Raw genomic sequence first — 9,829 nt, 5'->3', positions numbered from 1 at the left:
GACGTGACACATTTTGGTTATTGGTTTTAATTATTACCATTGTGGATGCTCTTAGCTAGTAGCTAGCTTTTCGGTAACACTATCAAACTCCAAGGGTTTGGTCAAGTGGTTGTGAGAAAGCAATAAGTGCTCTTCCATGAGATCACAGTTTTCATTCCCACGGAGGCCAAATATTTCAAACTTTGTAGCCACTCGGGGTAATACCCGGTCGTTACCTTCAGGGCCCAAAATTAGTCGAGGTGCACGCAAGCTGACTTGGACATCCGATTTTAAAAAAAAAAAAACCACTACCGTCTTGAATCCGCAAAAGGTAGGTAGAATACTGTCAGTTCAAATTTTGTGTGGTGTGAAGAACCACCACAATAAATCCGATCTAGTATTGATATACTTGTCGAGAAGCATTTAAAGAGTCCTAGCTTTGAGGGCATGCATGGTGATTGTGATGCTTTCTCAAGTTCGATTTGAACTACTCCTCTCTAGCTATCGCCATATACATGCATGAGTACCGAACACAAACAACTTCAGATAAGGGTCGGTGTTGGCTAAACTTTTGTTTTTTTTTTTTATAACTCGGGTGTTCGGACTGGTTTATGCGCTATTTTATTGTCCAGTACGGAGAACTCATTTAAGGCCGAAGCAATCCTCGTATAAAGTGACTCATGAAATTATTTTTTTGTATTTATTTTTTCTTTCTTTCTTTCTTCGGGTTTGAAGGTCAGTTGTGTCCGGGTCAGTTTGCGCATACCTATCATTTACTTTGTCACTATGGCAAGTAGTGCGAAGTTATAAATGCTCGGGTTTCAATGTGTGGACAAAGATTAGCTAAGTCACACATATACAGAGCTCACTCATATGCAATTATCAATTAGTGAACGTGGAAAGAGTCTCGGCTACGAGGGCAATGTAATTTTCAAAATCTTCAATGCCAACCCCTCCATTGTAAGGAAAAACGATTGTGATGGCTCCTTGCAAGTTGTACGTACGTAGATCAACGTGTGCATTTATAGTAACGAACCGATAAAATTTATTGCGAAAGTCTGCAAAAAATAGTAGGGGAGTGATTTTCGCAGTCTTTTTCCTTATATCCGCGTACTTTAAACACTTAAAAAAAGAAAGAAAGAATGTGAATATAAAAAATGAGAGTGTGAAAATCATTTCCCAATATAGTTACAAGTATACAGGGGGATGCCATAGCCAACATGGTCGGGTCGGCTGACCCCATGGGAAGGGATGGAAATACTATTAATTCTATGCTATACATTTATGTTGGTCAAGAAATGAACCACTAAAATTCGTTGATGACCCCATGCTAACTAGTGTGCAAGCTGAAAGGTGCTAGGTAATTTCTTTTTGTTAAAACAATTCACAGCTTCTTCTTTTTTATATTATTAATTAAAGTATTTGTGTTAGTTTACGCATACCTTAACTAATTTTTGGGGACTCAATCTCACTGTCTACTAGCACAGAGCCTGATTAAAGTTAGGCAATGCCCTGTATAGATTGACCCATAAGAGTTGATAACCTTTAGGAGGTTTCGAACTTGAGACCTTAAGAAGGAACAATACACACCTTTGTTAAAAAAGAGAACATAAAGTTTCATCACCGAAAAACTATTTGGGTAAAGAAAAACTAGGATTCGAATTTACAACAAGGCATCTCAGACTAAATTTAGAGTTTCAAGTGGGTATGAGAACAATTGTGATTTGAGAGAATTTTTTGGGTTAAAAAAAGTACACTGTAGAAGTATGTAACGCTATCAAAATCGATATCGTCTTCCTATCTACTTGTTTGAGACCAATTTAATCATTTAGCATATTATTTGAGAGCTATTATTTTTGCTGGTTAATAGCTAATTTAGAATCAAATTTTTCAAAGAAACCTTTAAAATTGAATTAACCTTCAATTAACAATTACTGTATAAACTTTGGTTGAATGTAATTAAAACTCGAGAAATATTTTCGACCCCATGGAATAATATTCCTAGAGTCGCCACTGCAAGTATATGGAGCGTTGGGCCCAAAAAAAAAAAAAAATTACTCGTGGCAATATAGTTTGCATTTATTTATTAATTTTAATTCTAATGTGTGCTCGATAACGTATATCAACGACAAACAGAGAACGATACACTTGAGATGGCGTCTCAACTTGTTAAGGCGGCAAGTGCACCCATTTGCTCATCTCATTTTTTTAAACATATATACATTGACCTGCTAAAGCCAAATTGCAACCAAATTTGATACTCCCTCTGTATCTAAATGAGTGTCCATATATTACTATTCCGGATACTTTAAAAAATCATTTATATCTTTCAATCTATAATGCAAAAAATATTAAATATGGATCATGTTTGATAGATATCTCAATTAGTTTTATTAGACAAAATTTTTTAAATCATAAAAAAAATATTATAAATTGAAAGATATAAACAACATAAAAATAATAGAAAAAAGTGAAAGTGGACTCTCATTTAGGAACGGAGGGGGTATCAAAGATGAATTTGTATTTTTTTGCCATCAACTTTAACGAACTGATAGTGCGCGTCACTTTCTCCTGCCATATACTTTGTCAAAATTTAACTTTGACGCTCTTTAAATGACTCGTGAGTGAACTTGGTCTAAACAAATGCTAAATTCAATGTATCTTTTCAAGTTGCCATTCTCGACCTTACGCTTGTGGCAAATTGAGAACCTAGCTACGATCAAGTCAATGTTCTAGTCCAACTCAGGGTTCGTTTCATTTGGATTACACCAATTTCTGTTAGTTAAATTAGGCATTTTTTGTTTGAAGTGTCTAAAACGCCTTCACATCTTTCGTTCTAATTAAGTAAGGATATTCTTCTTTAATTTTTTCTATTTTTTGAACTTTTTTAAAATCATCTCATCCAGAAAACGATGTGGACCGTATTTTGAAAAAGCCTACTAATAAAGACAAAAAAAAAAAAAAAACAAGAACTCGTTTGTTTGTCTTTAGTTTTGGTGTTTTTAGTACGCAGAGTTGGTCCAGAATTTAATTTTGTCATTTGAAAAAAGTAACAGTTATGAAAAAAAAAGGAGTAAAGACGAATATATTTTGAGTATTATATATATTGTCTTTTTAGAGAGGCCAGACGTGGCTATTTTGGCATCTCAAAGAAATTAAGGCCAACATTTTTTCAGAAGCTTTTCGTCTTTCATTGAGCTTCCTTCAAGTGTAGAATTTCTTTCCTTCTATTTTGTTTTTGGCTTTTTTACTTTGTAGTTGGCTTAGTCTAGATTCACTTGAACAAAAAAAATAAATAAATACTACACTTACAAATTTTGATCAAGTCCATTGCTAAAATTGATCGCTAATTTCTGCTCATTTTCTCATAACTGAGATATATTGTCTTTTGTCTTGAATAAAAACCTCGATTTTTATAGTGTCTAGGTTCTTGTATTCAATATGAACTAACAAACTACTTTCAATATATATATAAAAAAAAAAGAGGAAAAAAAATTCTCTAATAGTAAAATTGATCAACTTGTAATGAAGGTAATTAATTACAAGGATGTTGATGCGAAGTTACGGTATTTGTTTAATTTCTGTTCGGCTGACAAGTATTTTAGGCAATGTACGTTGATGTTGATCTTTTTTTTGGTACAAATTAATGCAAAATGAAAAATGCATTAATTTTTACCCAGTAACTTTACAAAATGGACACTTATTAAGGGACAACCAAAAATAGAATATTCGACTCTAAAAAAGGGACGAATGGAGTATAATTTATTTGGACCAAATCGTCTTAGTTATTCAACGTGTGTGTATTTCGTGTTGGTTTGGCTATCGTTTTGCCAGCAGCTGGTATAGCAGGTTAAGTCATTAACCAGCGTTTGTTGCATCTTTTGTGTCGGTTTTGGCCGCGCTAAGGCAAAAATTTTGTAGCATGTTGTCTAAAAAATAAATCGGGATAGTAAGAAAGTGACGTTCTCGGTATTTCGGGAATGATAAAGTACCATCGACATCCATTAAAATTTAGCTGATTATTAAGGCAAACATGGTCGGTCGGAGAGATTTGATGGGTCCCATAATCTTCAGATTGCCTTGCCTTGTAAATAAGTGGAAGATGATTGTAGGTCCCGACCCCGACTACCATCTAGGAGTATTGGAGTGATAAACGAGTCAAACGAGCTTAAGCGTTTGAGTACTTGAACTATAAGTTGGAAAATTTAATGAACGTACTTCAACTATATAGGTAAGCTTGGCTTGCTCTTGTACGACATGATGATCTTAAACGAAATTTAAAGGAGCCGATCTCAAGTAACTTGGAGTTACAAATATTATGGGCCGAACAAGTTGAGTAATAATTTGTTCGAATTTAGTTTCAAAGATTAACGAGCTTCAAAAATTTGTTCTATTTTTTTTTTGCTTTGTAAAAAACCGATTTTAAACCTGATTCTAAGGGGTGAGTACTACGAGTTCAAGCTCAAGTAGCTTTCTACACTTTATCACGTGCAATGCAAATTATGCCATGTCAGTGCATCATGTGCATGTACATAGAACTAGTACAACGTAATATTTGCAAACCATGTGAACTGTAAGGAACAAAAGGCTGTGGAAGTGAAGAAAGTAACTCCTTCACCGAAACAAATAAAGTTAATACGGAGTACTTCCGACAAAAACCAATCTTGGGCATGGGCTGGCGCAGGGTCGATCTTGGCATGTGGCTCGGGTTTTAATTTCAATTTTTCTCTCCAGTAATTCTTGGGGCTACCACACCCCACATGTAAGCGTACGTGTGAAAGGACTGTGGCTGTGGAAATTAGTCTGATGCACACGCAATTAGTAATAAGTTGGTTTGAGACACATCGCATTATCAATAAAAAAAAAAACTGTTGGTTTTTAGTCTTCAAGGACCTACCTGCGAACTTTATATGGTTGTTCAATTATTGAACTTCAATTATATATACCAGCACGTTCGTGAGTGTGTAAGCCTAGCTCCCTGTTAGATCATCTTCTAACTGACTGGGGACCGACGGTGTACAGACTAGCATGCCGGGCCCATTCCGGGTTCCACATGGATAATGTGAGCCTTTAAATAATTTTAAAATAATTTTTCAAGTGGCTTCGTGAAAAATCAGCCCAACCGAATAAGTTTAGATACTTGATCCAATCTTCAAATTTTTTAGTCAGATTATCCGCGCAGGACCCGAAGTGGTCGATGTCTTGCAGATTATCCATGCGAGACCCGGTCCATGCACCATCGGTTCCCATATGGTCGGTGTCTTTAGTATTTTCGAAATGATAGCTAGTACTCTCTAGGCTTTTGGCCTTTGGGAGCGTGCACTAAAGTTTATTAGATTGTTAACCACCAACTTATCTAAAAGCTTAAGCTGTTAAAGAGAGGAACAACTTTATTATTTATACCTTCAACACGCCCCCTCACATGTAGCCAGGCTCTCCTCCATAAGCGGGCTAAACACGTGTAAATATTTTAACATTAGGTAGACAGTGAGGTTTGAACACATGATCTGTTGCCTGCTTTGATACCATATTAGATTGTTAACCACCCACTCATCTAAAAGCTTAAGCTGTTAGAAAGAGGGACAACTTTATTATTTATACCTTCAACAAAGTTCGGATCATCATTAATGATCCGAGTGACATCTCCCATATGAGAGAAATCTCCCTAATCTAACTCTGCAAAACTCCAACGCTTTCTTCCTATCAGTGATTTCCTCGACCAAAAGAAACAGCCAAATCCAAAAACAAGAACACACCGAGCACAACCGGAAGGGCAAAACTGAAAACAAGAAACACACCTCATACCCGCAAAATCTCGATATTAAAAATCCAAAAAGAGAGATGCATCATCCTCGTAATCAACTTTCTTTCGAGACAAACTTTTCCTCAAAGTCATCTACAGCATGGATCATTTCATTTAATTCTTCCTCTTGCATTTCAACAAGTTTCTTCGTATTATAATTTCTTCCTCCTCTAACTTCAATACCTATAGTGTGACATCCATCCAACATCTTGCGAGCTTCCTTAAAGAAAATCGAGAAATTAATAAGGGTCCTTTTTATTTCTAGGATTCAATTTATCGATCTTAACTCCAACCTCCGCAAGATGCCTTTTTCTTTTTAATCTTCCTTTCCAATCTTCTCACTCTCCTTTTCAACACATTAGACTTAACTAGCGACGGCTTTAGATAGGGTATTTCGTTACGTAATGATCCGCATGTGAATCCGTAGCCGTGTCGGCAAACAAAAAGTCTACGGTTCCCGACCAAGGGATTCCGATCAGATTCCAAAGCTTTGCTGGGCTCACTCCGGCCACCAAACGGCCGATCCAAGCCGTCCAAAAATTCTATAAAAAAAACCAAGTGGGCTTACCGCAAAATCAATGGCATCCGATGTGTGTAGGTGCTCGATCCGAATACTCCATGTTTTTGTATATATATGTAGTGTATATACATGGAGTGTTTGGATCGAGCACCTACACATATCAGATGCCATTGATTCTCGCTTCAACCCACTCATTTTTTTTTATAGAATTTTTAGACGGCTCAGATTGGCCGTCCGGTGGCCGGAGTAGGCCCGGTGCGGCGTCAGGATCCGATCGGGATCCCTTTGAGATCGAGAACTGTAGCACCGCTCGTCGGCAAAATCCTAGGATACAAAAGATAAGGGAATCTTTTTAAGTTGAGATATAGCAAAGTGGTGCACCAATGCTTATCCAACAAAAAAAAGGGGTGCACCAATGAGAGCAAGTGCAACAATGCAACAATGTAGACAAAATTTGAGCTAACCACTTAGTCTTTAATCAAACTTAACAACATTTACCTCTACATTGGTTATTTTTGTATCTCTAACCAAATAAATCCCCAGAATACACAATGCACATTTGTTTAATCGCAAATGAGTTCTAATCACACAGTTGACCACACCAAATTATTCATCTCGATGAGACGATTTCAATTTGGGGTGTTTTTGAGTTATTGAGTTTGGTTATTTATAAAAGTTGTTAAGTTTGGTTATGAAATGTGTGGAATTTGGTTATTTACTGAAAAACTTGTAACTTTGCTAATTATAATGTGGGATGTTTTTTGAGCATTATTAAATTTGCTTATCCACACTCATTTGCTTATTACAATGGGGACGCTCTAAGTTTCGGAGTTAGTTTTTTGGTCTTTAATTTTTTGAAATCACTGAACAGTAAATTAGTTGAAAATTGATGGTAGTATTTATTTCCGTGAGAAATTAACCTATTTTACAGAAAAGTTGAAAAAGATAAAAGCTATATATCTGTTTATTCTAAAAAGTCAATTTTTCATTAATAAATGATTATCAAAGCGAATCAGTGTTCTCGCTTTCCAACATTGTTTTTTAAGATAAATTTTGAACACTAAATCTGAAAATTGTCACAGAAAAAGGCTCAGTTTTGTTCTCATCTCTTTTATCAGTTCGAGATTGTTGTGGAAGGAATAAGAAGGATCTAATTAACTTAAAATTAATTGGTAATAGGTGCAATAATTTTTAGATTATACTCCTTCCATCTTTATTAAGTAATTTGTTTCGTCCACTTTTAGAATTTCGGATGTTAAGTAAATTTTTGTCTGTTTGAGTTTTAGATAAACCAAATCTTCTTTTTGCCCTTTCTTTTTGAATAAAACCAACTATTAAAAAAATTGAAGGATAAACGTTGAAAAGTTGAACCTTTTTAGATGCAAGCATTGGGTTCTCTTAAAAACTTAGAATTTCACAATTGAACAAGTAGCAAGCAAGCTTGGGTGGGTTGAAAAGTTGAACCTTTTTAGATGCAAGCATTGGGTTCTCTTAAAAACTTAGAATTTCACAATTGAACAAGTAGCAAACAAGCTTGGGTGGCTTGTGCATCTCCGACCAAGGTTGCCGAATTGGAATTGACATGCTAAGTGAATGAATTCATATTTAAAAAATTGGTCTAAGGTCCACTATAGAGAACTTGTAACTCAGTTAGTCCACTTCTAATGTTTGTAACCTCTCTAGTCCACTAATATAGTTTAGTAAGACCTTAAGTCCACTTTTTTCAAAAAAGAAATTAAACCAAGACAAAAATGTCCTTCTATATAAGTTGTCATATAGAGAGAAACCCTAGACCAAAAACAAATTTGCCTCCTCTCTCTCTCCCTCTCTCTCTCGTTGACATAATCTCTTGTTTTGTTAGAAGCGACGGTCGATATGGACGACCGCGTACCAGTCGTTTTTCAACGGTGATGAGGATGTCGGCAAGGATTTTGGTTGGCGCTATCGATCGAGTATTAAGGGTTTTGGTCTAAGAAGCCAAAATCTCGAGATCCGTTGAAGTCTTGAAGACCTCCACGTATGTAGGCATTCATCGTAGTGTTGGCAGTTGGCATATAAAGCAACCGATGATATAGAGGGGTAGCAGTCCTAATTGTGTTTTTTCCCTTTGTCCTTCTTCTCACTTTTTGTGTCTTTGTCTGCTACTGTATTTTACATTTGATAGGAAAAGTGGAAATGATGTATACTATGATGATTACTCCATTTGTTATTGTTTAAATTCTGAAAGATGAAAACCCACGGAAATGGTATGTCTTGAAAAAAATTGAACAAATTATATGTGCACTTTTTCAACATGCAAAGAACACATATTTGGCATGGTAAAAAGTTCAAATATACACATATAACATTATATGTGTTTGTGTTGGCCAAAAATACGTTTCAGATATCAATAGATAACCTTATATGTCTCAGATCTGTCTTCGTTTTTTATAACGTTCAGAGGATAGATTGAAACATATAAGATTATATGTGCACTTTTCTTGATGTAGTACCAAATATAAGACAAGTGCGCAGATTGGGACAGATAACCTTATATGTTAAGGTGTGGCGGGTTCGAAAAGGGAATGACTCAAAACAGGTTAGAGAGAGAGAGAGAGAGAGAGAGAGAGAGAGAGAGAGAGAGAGAGATTTTTGTCATACATATAACGTTATATGTTAAAGGGTGGTGGGTTCAAGAAATGAAGGGCTCAAAACATGAATAAAAAAAGAAAATAGAAATTTTTATCACGCATATAACGTTATATGTTGGCGTGGTGGTGATGGAGGTGGAGTGGTGGTGGTGGTGGGAGAAAAAAAGAAAAGAGAAATTTTTGTTACACATAACGTTATATGTTGGTGTCGTGGTAGTGGTGGGTGTGGTGGTGGTTACGTGGTTGCAACAAGATCGAAAAAAATGGAAAAGTACATTTTTTGTGTTAGTCAAACAAAGCCCTTGTTTCTTTTACATAGGGTAGTTTTGTCATGAAAATTATTAGTGGACTAGAGGGGTTAAAAACTTTAGAAGTGGACTAATGGGGTTAGAGATATGCTATAGTGGACTTTCCAAAAATTCTCCCATTGATATTTGAACTAAGTACAACTTAGATATCAAATGATGTCAATTGATTAGGTGAAATTTGACATATCACCTCTAATTAAATTCAACATCAAAAAAAGTGGGACTTCGGGTTGGTGTTGTGCAGTGAGGTACACAACACCGTGCTGCGCATCTTTGAGCCGTCGGATCGTACATCTGACGGCTCGGAACTTATCTCGTCAATCAACAATTAAGAGTTGTTCATTGCCGAGATGAGATCTGAGCTGTCAGATGTAAGATTCGATAGCTCGAAGGTGTGCAGCATGATATTGCGCAACCATAGCACAGCACCATCCGGTGTCAAAACTTCTCTTTTGATAACTCTACCCCCAAGAATTACTAAAACGAAAGATAAATCGAAATCAAATTTAAATGTACTTGCGGATCCCAAAAAATTTATTAAAAAAAAATTTGCGCTCATTAATTTTGCGCCCATTAATTTTGCGCCAAA

The sequence above is a fragment of the Rhododendron vialii genome, chromosome 10a, assembly GCF_030253575.1.
Source record: "Rhododendron vialii isolate Sample 1 chromosome 10a, ASM3025357v1".
Classification (NCBI taxonomy): domain Eukaryota; kingdom Viridiplantae; phylum Streptophyta; class Magnoliopsida; order Ericales; family Ericaceae; genus Rhododendron; species Rhododendron vialii.
The sequence above is the reverse complement of the archived record's forward strand: the minus strand, read 5'-3'. Positions refer to the sequence as shown.